General features: G+C 34.7%; 1 pseudogene; it reads right to left on the bottom strand.

The window, feature by feature from the left end:
• Positions 1–402: 402 nt before the first annotated feature.
• Positions 403–17,104, bottom strand: LOC143668767 (UPF0688 protein C1orf174 pseudogene; annotated as a pseudogene).
• Positions 17,105–17,534: the final 430 nt, after the last annotated feature.

The raw sequence follows: 17,534 nt of genomic DNA, 5'->3' as shown, positions 1-17,534 counted from the left end.
TCCTATATATATATTCAGCAAAATTTCCAAGTAAATATTAGCATCATATACAGATAAAAAGTTCTTTAGAACTGGCACTGAACTAATCACAAGAATGGTCAAAATATGATAATGAAAAATAAACTTACATGTTATATACTATATATATATATACACATATAAAAAATACAGCAACATGGAAATGAAAGCTTTACAATCTCAAGGATTGTTACAGCAGTTCAGATAAATAAATCTGTCACAGGATATTTTGTGTTTTGCATTATTTCTTGGCTTCTATGGATCAGTTCTTGATTAAGAATAAGTTCTCTTGGAGATAAATTTTATATAAATCCTGTACTCTGCTAAGTCATTGGATTGTTATCTGACTAAATGTGAAAGAAATTTTTCTATTTGTCTTATTATCTACATTTCCGTATCACTGGCTCTGAAATGCATTTTTTGGAACTCTCGTCTGCTCATTGGAGGACAGGATGAACAATGGTGGAAGGACCTGCCTGAGCTCGACGTTTCTAAAGAATTGGCTCTCTGGCATTGACTGATTGCTGTCCTCATTGAGAAAGATACTGTTGTCCACCTGAAGTGGTGGCTTCTGGACTTTCTCTACCTCTCATGTTGACTCATCACACACTGCAGAGCTGCTCTCAGAGGCTGGCAGGGACGGGCCATCTCCAGTCTTTGTTGAACAATCATCATTGCAACTCCGCAGTGATTGAGGCAAAGGCCTTTGCCCTCATGTGGCATGGAGGCACCAGCTTCATTTCCTGGAAACAGTACACCCCTTCCAGCAAACTCCAGAGGCTCATTTCCACAAGGGGCCTCAGGTGCAATTTTGCACATGGAAGCACTTACACATTTAGTTTCTCGTTTCTGTAGCTCTTATTTCACAAGGTTATCTTTGTCCTACTTAAACTTCTTGGATGTTTGCTTCTCGTTGGCTTTGTGTGATGAGGAAGTTGGACACACTCTCTTGGCAGACTTGGCACCATCCACTTCCTGTGCAGACGCCGACCCAGCTGCAGAGAAATTTCTGCCTCTCAGGTGTGCTAAAGAGCTCACACAACCTGTGAGCTTCTGGCTCCTTATGAGTGTGAGTGGAGCTCCAGCCGCTGTTGGGGCAGCAAAGAACCCCGTGTCGGGGTTGACACTTCTGAGAAGTGACCTGGTAGAAGATTGCGATTCCTGCCTTTTTATTGCTCAGTATCATTCCACTATATGGATGTACCACATTTCACCTATGTATCCCTAACTTGAGGGACATTTACTGTTTCTACCTTTTAGAAATTAGGGATAAAACTACTCTAAGCATTCACTTATACATTTTTGCATGAATGTTGGCTTTCCGTTCACTTAGATAAGTACCTAGAAGTAGTAAGTACAGGATAGTAAGTGCATGTTAAATTAATTAGAAACTGCCAAAATGTTTTTCAAAGTGGATATAATATTTTTTATTCCCATCATAAATGTATGAATTCCAGTTGCTCCATATCACCAACACTTGGTTTGGTCAATCTTTTACTTTAGCCACTCCGGTGAATGCATGGTGGTATCTCATTGTAACACTGATCTGCATTTCTCTAATGATAAATGATGTTTTCATGTGCATCTTTTCTTGTACTTGTATACCCTGTATCTTTGATGAAATGTCTGTTCAAAGTTTTTCACATTAAGTATTACTGTTATATTATTATTGAGTTTTTGAGAATTCCTTACATATTCTGAATACTAGTTCTTTATCAGATAAGTGATTTGCAAATATTTTCTCTTAGAATCGACTTATGTTTTTCATTATCCTTACACTGTATTTGAACAGCAGAAATTCTTAATTTTGTTGAAAACCAATTTATTAAATGATTAACTTATCATGCTTTCAATGTCATATCTAACAAATCTTTTTTAAACCAAAGTCACAAATATGTTCTTCAGTGTTTCTTCTAGAAATTTATAGTTTTACATTTTACATTTAGGTCTTTGATCCAATTTTGAATTTTGTATAAAATAGGAAATATACATTGCAATTATTTTTTTAAAGTTTTGTATATGTATATTAAACTTTTCTAGCATTATTTTTTGCAAAAAAAAAAATCCTTTTTCCATTACATTACCTCCTTGACATCATTGTTGTTGAAAATCAGTATATTCATAGGTCTATTTCTGTGCTCTGCCTTCTGTCCTATAGATTTATTTTTCTATTCTTTCTCCAATTCTATACTGTCTTGATCATTGTGGCTTTATAGTCAGTCTCAAGATCAGATAGTAGGAGTATTCACACTTTGAGCTTCTTTCTCAAAACTTAGTTTCTTTGCCTTTCCATAAAAATTCTAGTCTGTTAATTTCTAGAAAATATCCTGTTGGCATTTCTACTGGATTTGTATTGTCTTTATAGGTCAGTTTGGGAAGAACTGACATTTAACTATATTGAGTCTTCCAATCCATGAAATTGGTATGCTCTTCATTTTGGAGAGGTTACTTGATTTATTTCATTAGTATTTTGTTGTTTTCAGAGTATAGAACTTGCACATATAGAATCCACTTTAAATTATACCAGATATTTCATATTTTTGGTGCTATTGTAAATGGCACTAATTTGCATTTCAATTTCCAGTTGATTGTTGTTCCCAAATAGAGAGTGATTGATTTTGTTTATTGACAGTGTATGCTTTATCTTTGCTAAGCTTCCCTATTAATTAGAATAGTTTTTTATTTGTTAAATTCATTGAGATTATCTGCAAAGAAAATTATGTTGTCCAAAAAATCAGGTTTATTTCTTCATCTACAATCTGAATAATTTTTATTTCTTCTTCATGTATCGTTGTAATATCTTCAGTAAGATAGGGGGTAAATTTGGGGTGAGTGAAAATCATTGCTTTGTTTTGAGTCATAGGGTAAAATATACTGTCTTTATCTTTAAATGTGATATTAGCTGTAGATTTTTCATTAAATCCTTTTATCAGAAAAGAATATCCTTTCTCTTTCTATTGTACAAAGACTTTTCATCATGAATGGATGAAAAATTTTTAAAGGTTTTTCTGCATCTATCGAAATGATTTTATGAGTTAAATTAATTGATTAAATGATATGAGTTAAATTAATTGATTTTCAATGTTAAATTAGCCTTTCATATCTAGGATGAAGCCCACTTGTTCATAATGTTTTTATATATTTTGCATATTGATTGATACAGTTTGAATGTATTTTATTGAGATTTTTAAATCTATGCTCAGGAGATTTGTCTGTAGTTTTAATGAAATGTCTTTGTCTAGTCTGGGTATGAGGATAAGGCTGGCCTTATAAATTGAATTGGGATGTAGTCACTCTAATATTCTTGAATATTTTACATATAATTGATCTTATTATTTTCTTGAATATTTGGAAGAATTCTCCCCTGAGGCTACCTCAGCCTGTAGTTACTTTATGGAAAAGTTTTCAATGCAGATTCAATTATTTTAATAGATATAGGACTCTTCAGGTTATCTACTTCTCGGTTAGGCTTTGGCAGGTTTGTCTTGAACTTTGTCCAATTAATCAAAATTGTTGAATTTATGGATGCAAACTTGTTCATAGTATTTCATTATTAGTCTAAAAACTCTTCTTTTGCAGATGTTTGTAATTTTTGTTTTATGACCTTATTTCTCAGTAATACTAACTATAGGTTTATCATTTTATTTTATCTTTTCAATGAACAAACTTTAATTTTATCCATTTCTTTTCATAATATTCCACCTTCAATTTTTATTGATTTCCACTCTTATCTTTATATTTTTCTTCTCCTCTCCTTGGTTTAATTTACAATTCATTTTCAAGTTTCTTAAGGTGACATATCTTTTATCTGAGATTTTTCTTCTTTTGTAATGTAAGCATTTGATATTATAAAGGTCCTCGTAAGCATGGACTTATCTGCGTCTCACATATGTTGTATTTTCTTTTCAGTTAATTATTTTTTCCTACTGTTCTACTTTTCTAGCTGCCGGAATGCAACACGCCAGAAACGGATTGGCTTTTAATAAAAGGGGATTTATTTTGTTGGTTCTTCAGAGGAAAGGCAGCTAACTTTCCACTGAGGTTCTTTCTTATGTGGAAGGCACAGGATGGTCTCTGCTGGTCTTCTCTCCAGGCCCCTGGGTTCCAACAACTTTCCCCGGGGTGACTTCTTTCTGCATCTCCAAAGGCCTGGGCTGAGCTGCAAGTACTGAGATGAGGAATGGCGAGCTGCTAGCTTTGCTACATTGTGCTCTCTCATTTAAGCACCAGCCAATTAAGTCAAACGTCACTCATTGCAGCAGACACGCCTCCTAGCCGACTGCAGATGTAATTAGCAACAGATGAGGTTCACGTACCATTGGCTTATGTCTGCAGCAGCAAGACTAGGTATGCTCACCTGGCCAAGTTGACAACTGAATCTAACTAACACACCTACTCTATATTGTGATTACATCTTAAAGAGACAGAACTTATTGCCCTTTCCAGGCAATTCAAGTATTTTGTTAAATAGAGGATGAGATAAAAGAATCTGGATGGGGCTTCATGTCTTCCCTGTAGCAGACAATGTTCTCTTCTTCCAGGCCTACTCAATGAAGAAAGTGTTCTTGAGACTCTCTATTTGACTTTCTGTTTGTCTCCAGTCTTGCTTATGAGCAGACAGTGAAGTCTTTGGAGAAAAACCTCTTAGAGGGTATGAAATATTCTTGGGTCAGCAACTTCCAGAGAGTCTATTTTCTAAAACTAGTCCACACTCAACCTTTAACAATTGATTTAAAAATTACTTAATTATTCTGCTGAATTTTCTGGTATTAGGCATCTGCCACAATTAAGCAAATGTGTGTGCCCTGAGTGTCCTTAGCATAGCATTTTTTCTTTTGTTGCTCATATTTTTGGTGTAAAGTCTAAGAAATCATCACCTAGCATCAAGTCCTGATGATGCTTCCCTAGGTTTTCTTAAAAGAGTTTTAGTTCTTTTAAGTTTTAGTTTTTATACTTAGACATTTATTCTATTTGAGTACATTTTTGTATATGGTGTGAGGTAGGGGTCCATCTTCATTCTACTGCCTGTAGAAATATAGTTTTCCCGGCACCATTTGTTGAAGAGACTATTTTTTTCCCATTTAGTGGCCTTTTTTTGGCACCTTTGTCAAAATCATTTGGCCATAGATATGACAGTTTAATTCTGAACTTTCAATTCAATTCCATTGGCCAATATGGCTATCCTTCTGTCAGTACCATGCTGCTTTGATTACTGTAGCTTTGTAATAAGTTTTATAATTGAAAAGTGTGAGTACTTCAACTTCATTCTTCTTTTTTATACATAGTTTTGGCTATTTGGGGTCCCTTACCCTTCCATATAAATTTGATGATTGTCTTTTCCATTTCTTCTAGGAATACTATGGAATTTCAGCTGAAATTGTATTGAATCTGTAAATAGTTTCTTCTATTCCTAGTTGTAACTGACATACTGACAATATTCAGCCTTCCATAAATGGAATGTCTTTCCATTTATGTAAGTCTTCTTTGATTTCTTTAGCAATTTTTTGAGCTTTCTATGTACAAGGCCTTTATATCCTCAGTTTAGTACATTACTAAATATTTGATTCTTTTCATTGCTGTAGTAAACTCCTCTTCAGATTTTTCATCCATAGTGTATAGAAATACTACTGATTGCATGTTTATCTCATACCATAGTACTTTTCTGAATTTGTTAATTGGCTCCAATAGCTTTATTGTGGATTTTTCAGGATTTTCTACATATATGAACATGCCCTACTCATGTAGGGAAAGTTTTACTTATTTCCAATTTAAGTGCCTTTATGTCTTTTAATTGCCTAACTGTTCTGGCTCAAACTCCAATACAATGTTGAATAACAGTGGCAACAGTGGACATCCTTGTATTGTTCCTATATTAGGGAGAAAGCTTTCAGTCTTTCACCATTGACTATGATGTTAGCTGTTGGTTTTTCATATATGTCCTTATCATTTTGAAGAAGTTTTCTTCTATTCCTAGTATTCTGAGTGTTTTTAAGAAGAAGTGGTGTTGGATTTTATCATATACCTTTTCTGCATCAATTAGGATGATTATGTGCTTTTCCCTTCTATCCTATTAACGTGATTTATTAATTTTTTTTTTTTAGTTTGAATGACCTTACATACTTTGGATAAATCATACTTGATCATGTTGCATAATTTGTTTTATGTGCTGTTGGATTCAGCTTGCTCATATATTGCTGAGGATTTTTCCATCTATATTCTTAGGAGACATTGGTTTGTAGTTTCTTTTAATATGGTACCTTTACTAGCTTTAGTAGTAGAGGGTGATGCTGGCCTCATAGAATGACCTACTAAGTGTTTAGTCCTCTTCATATTTTTGGAAGAGTTTGAGCAAGATTGGTGTTAATTCTTCTTGGTGTGTTTGGAAAATTCACCAGCACAGTATCTGGTCTTGGGTTTTTGTTTTTAGGAGCTACTGATTATGGACTCAATCAACTTATTTGTTATTGTTCTGTTGATGTCTTTTATTTCTTCTTGAGTTTGTTGAGGTAGTTCTTATGACTCTAGGAATTTGTTCAATTCATCTAGATTATGTATTTTTTGGCTTAGTGTTGTTCATAGTATCCTCTTTTAATCCTTTTTTCTCTGTGGGGTTGGTAGCAATGTCCTCTTTTTCATTTCATTTCTGATTTTAGTTGTCTACATCCTCTTTTTTTCTTTGTCTACCTAACTAAAGATTTGCCTATTTTTACTGATATTTTCAAAGAACCAAATTTTAGTTTCACTGATTCTCTCTATAGTTTTTCATACTCAATTTATCTCTACATTATTCTTTCTTATTTCCTTTCCTCTGTTTGCTCTGGGTTTCATTTGTTCTTCTTTATTTAAATCCTCTAGTTGTGAAGTTAGGCCTCTGATTTGAGATCTTCCTTTTTAATGTAACCATTTGAGGGTATAATTTTCCTTCTGAGCAGTGCCTTTGCTGCATCCCATAATTTTGGGCATATTGTGTTTTCCTTTTCATTCACTTCAATATATTTACTAATTTCTATTGTGATATCTTCTTTAAGCCATTGTTGTTTTCATGTGTGTTGTTTAAATTCCACATATTTGTGAATTTTTCAGTTCTCCTTAGATTCATTCCATTGTGACTAGAGAAGTTCATTCTATGATTTTAATATTTAAAAATTTAATGATACTTCTTTTTTGGCTTAATATATGGTATGTCCTTGAGAATGACTCTGGGGCAGTAGAGAAAAACATGAATTCTGCTGCTGTTGGGAGAAGTGTTCTATATATATGTCTGTTAGTCTAGTTGGTTTATGATATATTTTAACTCTTGTATTTCTTTATTGATCTTCTGTCTAAATGTTCTATCCATTATTGAAAGTAGTGTATTAAAATCTCCTACTATTATTAATGTAGAGCTGTTTATTTCTTCCTTCAAATCTATCAATATTTGTTTCATATATTTTTGGGGCTCTGCTGTTAGAGGCATATATATATACATAATTATTATGCTTTCTAATTGAGATGTCTGCAAGACTATTTTTAAAGAAAAAACGCTGCTCACTACATAGATAAAATCTGATAATCCACATTATGTAAATGTATGATGAACTTAAATACATCTCCTCAAGAGCAGACATATTTAAAAAAAAAACAGTACATTCAGAAGGCTGCAATTTGTTAGTTTCAACCTCTTTAACCCTGTGTGAACAGTTATGATCAGCAAGCTTTTGTTAAATTAGGCCACACAAATTTTTCTTCTCCTGTCCTTCAAAATAAAAGTTATAATGAAAGAATAAGTGTATATGCAGCCCCAATAAGATGGAACAAAGGATTGTTATCTCCACAAATGCTTTTTAATAAAGATAAGGCAGATATAAAGCTGCACATCTAAATGTAATTTTAGAAAGGGAATCTCAATAAGAAATACTGCTACTGCTATTCAGTGGCAGAAATTATTTTGAAAGTTTCTATAAATTCTATTAATAGATACAAAATATTTGTTAGTTACAACTGAGAGTTGTTATAAGAAAAAAATATTGATTTTTGTTAAAAGGTTTCAAAGTCTTAACTGGAGAATGAACTATAATTCATCATTCAGTTCCACCAACACAAATATTTGGAAGAAAGGGAGAAAGAGAGAGAGAGATACAGAGAGACAGTGAAAGTGAGCTATCTAGCTTTCTATTCCTCTGGGTAAGGAGCCATTTATCAGAAATTTCATATTGGTAAAATCTTCATTTCACCATAGGTCAATATAAAAGAAAGAAAACATTTTTCTACAAAGGTCTGTGTTGCTGTCAGATGGCAGCACATTAAATTGTTTGAAAAATCCACATCCTGGCATGTGAGTATTTTTCAAAGCTAACTATTCATAAAATGTTGACATATCATTACTGTAACTGTCAACATACAAGGATACTGGTATGATCACAAGAAATTCTATTCTCAAGGAGACCAGAAATCACAAGACTACACTGCGAGTTTCCAGAGCACGACTACTCAAAACAAGGAAATGGCTATATATACATATAGCAATTAAAAGAACAGTTTCAAAATAAGATATAAGAAATTTTGAAATATTTACTAAGTCAGACATTCAAATAGTATCATAGGCAGTTAGAAATACCTAGTAATACCTTTGGTAAACTTAGGAAAGCATACAGGTTTGGAGATCATCATCTATAGCAAAATCATTTTTAAATGTTTTAAAATATTATGATATGATTGTATAAAGTTTGAAGTAATCATCATGGTTCAAAATAGTGATACACATAGTTCTTTTATGCTCCACAGTATGAAATTTTTCTCGGTTTGTTCATGGCATATTAAAGAAGCGATTTCAATATTTATTCTTAGATAATTTGGGGGGAATTCAAACGGAGGAAAAATAGAAATAATGTCCCCAATTAATGACAGATATGTATTTTCAATATTTTTGAAAAATACATTTAATTTAACAAATTAAGGCATTTTCTTAAATATTTTCAAAATGTTTCTAAAATAAGAACAGTTATTTGAAAATAAATTCATAATTGTCTTCCAAAATAAGTAATATTATTCTTTAGTATTTTAGCCATTATCAACATTAATAAAAGCCACCATTTATTTAAAAATTATTTTGCATCAGGGAAAGTAATTGAGGTTTTGCCTATGTTGTATCATGCTCAATGATACTTATGTAGGTCAGCTCTAGTATTTCCCAAATAGGGAAAACTTTTAAAGAAGGTCTACCATGGGATCCAGAGAAAATGGATCAGATCATTAGTCTACTCACATATTTGTAGTTCCAGTGTGCAAGCTTTGTGTACCCCTTGCTCATTTTTCATTCTACTTCTGTTCTGAGCCTAATTCTTATATTCTTCAAATCCTTTAATCTTTCTTTCCAGGAAAGAATCAAGCCTTAAAGCTGATTGACTTATTGCCTGTGCATGCACCATCCCTCAGAGATAAAAGAGAAAATAGTCACTCAAGTCATTTTCTGTGTTATGTGGTTCATATTGGGAACCCTCATTGAGAAAGGCCACTTGAAAAAATAATGACATTCATATTAGTCCATATGATCTCCCTTGATATCCACTTGTGACTCTTGTAAAGTAGGCAGTTAAATCCGCATGTATGATGCCATTTACTCATGACTTCCATAGGTTTCATTAGAATAGACCTTTAAGAACTGCCTAGGTTCAGTGGTGGGAAATACATTTAATAGAATTATTTTCTTTGACCAGTTTATATCATTACAGATTAGTTTATCTGATTGTTATTTCTCTCATTGTCATAGAGAATAAAGAGTAGAATATTGGCTGGACAATCCATAGGGATTTAAGTGTAACCAAAGAATAAATGAACTGCAGAAAAAAATAAGTATTTTATTAAATGAGATTACCAGACAGTCCATTTCTCAAACTTTAGTTTGCACTAAGGTCATTTTGATGATTGTTAAAAATGCATATTCCTGCCTCTTAATTGGGAAGCCATTTAGTTGTTTCAAGATGGGGACCAGAAATCTGCATTTTAGTAAACACACAGTTTAAACTTTAAAACACCTTAATCTTTTTTCCTATTCCAGCATCAATGAAGGATGTTGTATCAGAACTAACTTTTATTCACTGGTTATTCTGCTACATTTTTTAATACAAGGAGAGATATTCTCTAGTCTATACTCACTCAATTGGGGGCTCTAAACCATAAGGTAGACAGGACCATCTCTAAACAACTCACACTTTTGTAATTGAAGTAAACAATGCTTTCAATATGCCTCAACATGCAAATCTATTGATTTTATTTCTGCACACTTACTATACAGTTGATGAATGTTATTGGGTTCTAAATGTTAAAGCTAGAAGATGGCATCAGCTATCTTGCAATAAAATCCTTCTTTCCAAGCATAGAATGGAGGCAAAGAATAAGCAACTTGCCAACCATCTCACATCAATTGGTCAAAATGAATCATTGATTCGTTTATTTGTTACTTTGTTTGGAAAGAGAACCATTTGCGTCCCACTTGTGGCTATGACAGAGTAACTGACACTGAACTTGCCCTCACATTAAAAAATACTGTAAAATTAGATAAAATATAGAGGTGACTATTTTTACACATTGGACAATTGATGTCTCAGGTCTTGATTATTGAGAGGTGGGAAAGCAAACGAACCGAGCTCAATAGTCAACCCACAAACTTCCTGATTGCTATGTAGAGTGATTCTCCTGCCACAGAACACAGGAGAGAAGCCATGCTAGTGGTGGCCTTACTGAACTGAGAGGAAAGATATCAGAGGAGGACAAATACTTCAGAAAAGAGAGCTATGTAGAGAGGAGGCTCCAGAAATCTGCGTGGTAATTCACATGGCCTTGGACTTGGCTACATATATACAGTACAAAATTCCAAAAGACCTAGAAGAGATCACACACCACAGGATTGAGAATAATACAAGAGCTTATGCAGAGCTGAGAGATTTTTAAGTTCTAGCCCAGTCAGAGAGAGAGAGAGAGAGAGAGAGAGAGAGAGAGAGAGAGAGAGAGAGAGAGACCTCAGTGAGCACACTGGTAATCATTAGAGATTCCAGGAAGCCATTGCCAAGAAGTAAGAGAACCATAGCCTACAAGGGGCATGTTATAGGACTAAGTTCAAAGCTAAAATAGACCTATTCTAAAAAAATATTAAAATAAGCATGACCAGTCCAAAATGATCCTTTAGTAATTTAAATGCCTACCAGAACAAAACTTAATGCTCTCTAAAGGGAGGAAGCTATCTTAGTCTTCTAAGGCTTCTATGACAATTACTAGACAATGGGGTTGGCTTAAACCACAAGAATGTATTGGCTCACAGTCTGGAAGGCTACAAAGCCAAAATCAAGATGTCACCACGTCCGTGATTTCTCTCAAATGCAAAAGTGTTCTGGTGATGGCAATTTTCCATAACATGGTGAACTCTCTCCTCTTTGGCTTCTCGTGACTTCTGCTTTCTAGTGACTTCTGTGTCTAAATTTCCTCTTTATAAGGCCTCTAGGCCTGTGGATTAAGGTCCACACTGATGCAATTTGCCCTTATCAAAATAAGATCTTCAAATGAGTTCACCCCTTAACTGATAACAACTTCTTCAAAGGGCCCTTTTGTAAATAGGTTCACTTTGACAGGAATGCCTATTAAGACTTAAACATGTTATCTAGGGGGTAAATGAATTAATCCCCAAAAACATCATAATCCAAACTTCTTTCTGTCCATAATTTCTAGTATAAAATAAAAATTTCTAGTGGGTGAAGGAATGTGAAACATTACCAATACTCAAGGAATGAATGGAAAGACTAGAAGGTGATTTAGATACTAAATTTAGAACAAAAGGATTTTTAAGCAAACATTATCAATACATTCAAAAACTTAAAGGAAAATGTGGTCGTAAGGAATCAACAGATAGGAATACCAGCAAAAAAATAAACAAATAAAAACTATTAATAACAGTAAAGGTGGAAATTCTAGAATGGGAATTCCAAAAATAAAATCACCGGATAGGATTAAAGCATATCAGAGACAACAACAGAAAGTTTCAGTGAATGTAAAATATGTAAATAGAAAAAAAATTTGAAATCACAGAGCAAAGTGATTGAAACAGTAAATAAGCATAACTGTGCAGCAAAATTGAGAGGATTTTTAAAAGGAGAGAAGAGAGAGTTAAGGATATATATGGTCAAATAAAGAGCAGCAACCAAAAGCAAGACAAAACAAAACAAAAAACCCACAACAATGCAAAGAGGTATAACTAAAAGAGAAATAGAAGAATATAAAGTATTAAAACAAAATTGATTATTTCAAGAGAGGAAACAGGAAACGAAGGAACCACAGCAACAAGATGGATAGGGCAAATAGAAATAGAAGAACAAAAAAGATGAATGGGACAAATAAAAGACACATAGATTGGTCAAGGTAGACTTCGTGCAATTGTTCACACATCCTGCTGTACCTGGATTCATGCTTTGGGTAGTAGAAAAGTCAATATCGAAATGTTGTAGAAATCCGTCTGGCTTTCTAAGGTAACTCTGATGATTTATGGAATTAATTCAATTGGTTGGGTCTAGAGCGCTACAGGCATGGTTGAGGTCAGTGCTGCTGTTTGAAGCTGTATTAGTTGTAACCTCATTAAACATTGCATATAATAAACTGACTGGATTTGGACACAGCTTCTGTTGGCTAGGTTAATCAGAGTAGCTGATGGAGTGGTGTGCTCATACTAAAAAGAAAACGATTATTAAAATGAGGGATGGATATTTTTAGAAGACAATTCTTCATTTCTCAACAAGGGTCATGAGGGAATGTTCTGGTGAGTTGCATGTGTTCTTTATCTTTTAAAGAGGTGAGGGTGCTGAGTTTACACCTTTGTCAAAACATCAAATTTTCAATATAAAGTATGTGCATTTCATGTTATATAAACTTTACCTGAACAAAGAACTACAAACAGATATTAAATTTTAGTTGTTAGTACCGCTTTACACACTGAGATGGGTTAGGAATTCTGAAAATATTTTGTCTTATTGAGGACTGGGCAAATGAGTAAATATATTGAGGATAATGGGAGCCAGTTTTCTCACTGTTGGAAAAGAAAATTGCAAATATGGAACAAAGGAAGACAAACTTCTTCCTGGTAGTTTTAGACTACAATTGGAGGTATCGCAATAAACTCACTGTTTTAATATAGTGTGCTGGTCTGAATCTGTGGTGGACCCCAGAAAAGCCATGCCCTTTGATCCTCATTCAATATTGCTGGGTGGGAGCATTTTGATTGTTTCTATGAAGATGTGACCCACCTAATTGTGGGTGGTAACTTTTGATTAGATGATTTCCATGAAGGTGTGTCTCCACCCACTGAAGGTGGAGTTGCCTGCTGGAATCCTTTGAAAGAGGAAACATTTTGGAGAGACTCCCTTTTTGGTAGAGCCACGTGAAAGCCAGCAGACGCCGCCATGCTCGCATGTGCCCTTCCAGCTGAGACGGAAACGTTGAACGTCGTTGGCCTTCTTGAACCAAGGTATCTTTCCCTGGATGGATACCTTTGATTGGACATTTCTATTGACTTGTTTTAATTGGGACATTTTCTCGGCCTTAGAACTGTAAACTAGCAACTCATTAAATTCCCCTTGTTAAAAGCCATTCCGTTTCTGGTATATTGCATTCTGACAGCTAGCAAACTAGAACATATAGATATAGAAATAAATAGATAGAGGTGTATTTGTATATTCACTCTCTTTTTTGAGAAAGCTATGATACCTTAGCACCCAACTTGATTTCCAAATATGATTCTCCTCTAAAAGGAAGCAAGTTTACGTGGGATAAAGAGTGATTTCAGGGCTGTACAAGATGATCCTAGAATATCACACTAAGCCAGAAAATCAGGTAATGCTCCAGTAATGATGGAGATATGTCAGAAGGTCATAGGACATAGCTTGAAGGGACTCCTACTGGTCAAATCTGACAATCTGATCAAAATATTATTGATAGCAGTAAGTTATTGATAGCAAAATAAATATTGATAGCCTATGGTATGCTTTAAACTGTCTTTCTGAAAAGAAAAACCAGAATAGTAGTTCTATGGAGTAAATTTTCCTACTGTAGACAATTTCAAGCTACCAACATTATGTCACTGAATACGGATTTGGGAAGAGATGCTTATAATTTTGCTCTCCTGAGTAAACATGAGCTGCCCATAGCAAAAACAACGATTATAACCAATAAATGAATGATTCAACAACTAAATGGGGGGAAAGGGAAAGCTCTTGCTTATGATAAAATCTAAACTAATAAATATAGAAGGGACGATGGAGTAGGAAATCATTAACAGAGATCAAAACTAATTGGGGAAGTTTAAATGAGAAGCTGTGAATGTATATAATTTCAAAGTATCTGTCTAAAAATGATCTATTACTTACAAAGGGAAAAAGAATAACTTCATGGTGTAGACATCTGTGGACATCACTTCAACCAGGTTATCAGTGCTATGGTTCCTAGTATTGGGACAATTAGCATCATGTGTCTCCCATTAGGATTCACTAAGGAGGGTCAAAATCACTTCTCTGCCATTCCTAACAAAAATGCACAGTCTAGGGTGCACGGGTTGTTCAGTGGTAGAATGCTTGCCTTCATTTGGGAGAGCCGGGTTCGATTCCTGGACCATGCAACCCCCTCCCAAAATTGCATACTCTAGATGCAATCATTGCAAACCACTAGACAACTGAAAATAGAGGAACCTTTAATGTAATAATTGGCCTAAACTCTCCACCAATAGTAAAGTAAGGAATAAATAGAAGAAAGATGAAGGACCTGGTTTAGATTAAGTTAAACCAAAGAATTGTGTCAATTAAATACAGTGTGTGATACTAGATTTTATTCAGAATATTATTAATGATGAAATTTGATTATGGAATGTGGATTGGATAATTTTCTAATTTTAATAATTCTGCTGTGGTTACATAAGAGAAAATCTTTTTCTTAGGAAATACATACTGAAGCATATTGGTGGGTCAGGGTTATGTCTCCAACTTAATTCTTGTGTAAGCAGAATAATGGTCACCTAAATATGTCCATGACCTAATTCCCGAAACCTGTGGATATGTTGTGTTGCATGACAAAAGGAACTTTGCAAATGTGAGTAAGTCAAGGAGTTAAGGATCTGGAGATGGATAATTTTGGTGCTCCCAGTGGAATCACAAGTAAAAGAAAAGGGTGAGTTAGCGTCAAAGAAGGAGAGGTGATTCCAGAAGCATTGGTCAGCCCATTGTGATTGCTGGGAGTCACAAGCTGAGGAATATGGAAACTTCTAGAAACTGAAAAGGAACAGATTCTCTCTTAGAGCCTCCAAAAGTAATGCAACTCTGCCAATACCTGGATTATAGTGCTGTAAGACGCAGTTTGAATTTCTGACCCCAATAACTGTAAGATAATAAATTTGTGTTGTCTGAAACCACTGAGTTTGTGGCAATGCATTATAGTAACAATAGAAAAGTAATATACCCATAAGTGATTCAGGAAAATTATTCTTTACTTGTAACTAGATATATAGAAAGGGAATGCTAAAGCAAAAGGGGTGACATAGAATATTGGCAAATGAGGGTTAGAGTCTCTGAGAGTCTTCCTTGTAGTCCTCTTGAAAAATTTCTTTCAATTTTAAGTGACTTTTTATTTTAAAGAATAAAAAAAGCTTTGAACAGACTATTTTGTCTGCTTTTGCAGTTGTTTTAACCGCAAAAACAGGACCATTTTATCTAAAACTCTATGGAAAGGAAAATAATCGGATTTTACCTTTTTCACATTACAATCAGTATATTTGGGGAGTTAGCAACCTCTGTTGAAAAATTGACATAAACTCTGGGAAATGTCATATCAGTTTACTACGTTTTATTTACTTGGACAAATAAGTCAGGAAAAGAGGATTTTCTCTGGTATGTCAGCAAGTGGACAAACTGTGAGTGCTGCTTTCTATAGTTTTTGTAGTTCATCTTTTTCTTTTTGGTTTTGTTTGTTTAATTTTAGGCACTACCAATATTGCTTGGGACACTTTGTTGAAAATAGCTGTATCTGATGAAACTGAATGTCACTTAAGATAGGATCCCTAGATAAACATCACATGCTGTTGGCTTTCACAACGTAAGTCAAATATTGACTTTGTCTTTTCTGCCTTTACAAGATGAGTAAAGTATCAGCGTTGTCTTTTTCTGTCTGCCAAAGGCATTTATATTTTTCCAGAGCCTTCTGCTTAGCTTCTAGTTAGCAGGTACTTGAGGAGGCCATTGAAAAGGGACAAATAGCATACGTTTGTATCAGCATCTTCATTTGCTTCACCTCCCCCGTTTTTGAAAATATAAAAGAGTTAAGAATGTATGTATCTACAATTAAAAAAAAAAAAATCTCAGACAATTCAGATAGCTAGCCTAACTTTTTTGCCCTTCCCCAAAGAGACACAAATGAGAATTACTGCCGTGCTTGGCCAGATCCAATGAATTTAAATTTTCCATTAGCATATAATAGATTTAGACTATAAATCCCTTTAAGCGTGGGAGTCAGTGAGGAAATAAACAACACTGCAAACTATTGCTCAAGGAAGCTCAAACTGTTATTTTTTAATATACTGGGCCTGTAAAGAGAAAGATAACTTCATGAGTGTCATTTTTTTTTTAATAACACGAGATTTTTCTTTTCTTCTTCTTTTTATTTTTATTTTTTTAAAGCCACTTCATCTCCGAGAGACTCAATGACCACGCTTTGATGGCAAGCCAGATGGCATCCCTTTTCTAGAGCCGATGCCAAGAAGCCGGGCTGGGGCTGCAATTTACCTTCCGCAGTGAGGATCGCTCTGAAACACCCCACAGCTGCGAGCGCGGCGCAAGGCTGCTGCCGCTAGGTGTGAGCGCAGTTGGTTCCCTCCCAGTTTGGATGTAGCAGGTAAGGGCTGAATCAGTACCCGGCAATTATGGAATTGGCATGCACTGGATTGTTTACTCACAGCGATATTCCTACTGGACTTTATTAAAACACCATCTGTTGTCAGTGCAGACAAAGAATCCAAACAGAAAACACGTAGCAAAAGACAGAGATGGGGAGAAAGTGAAAACAGGCATTTGCGAGTTGGAGTCATACTCTGGGACCGGGTTGCATTTCTAAGAGGCCACTTGCAATGAGGGAGGTTATCATTTTAGCAGCATATCACCATTCTCCCAGATTTTTGTTTATTGGTTTCCACTGCCGGCTGGGCCAAAACGATTTGCTGTCCAAATGAAGTTGGCCGTTTGCGAGTCAGGCTGGAATTGAAAGGCAGGGAGCTCGTGCATACGAATGGAAACCGAGAGTATTAGCGTTTCTACGAATTAAACCCAAAATGATGGAAGGTAAAGTCGTCCCACTGAATTATGTTCAGAGTAAACTTCTGAGCTAATGTTTGGAATATAGGCTGAGTAATAAGGGATATCTGCCAATAATAATACCTTCAGGGCACAAGGAAAAGTGACTGTTTTTTACAATCAGCTGTTTTCTTGCACTCTTTTTAATCTTGCAGATGGGGATCAGAT

The sequence above is a fragment of the Tamandua tetradactyla genome, chromosome 25, assembly GCF_023851605.1.
Source record: "Tamandua tetradactyla isolate mTamTet1 chromosome 25, mTamTet1.pri, whole genome shotgun sequence".
Classification (NCBI taxonomy): domain Eukaryota; kingdom Metazoa; phylum Chordata; class Mammalia; order Pilosa; family Myrmecophagidae; genus Tamandua; species Tamandua tetradactyla.
Note: the sequence above shows the minus strand (reverse complement) of the source record. Positions and strands in the feature narration are given on the sequence as shown.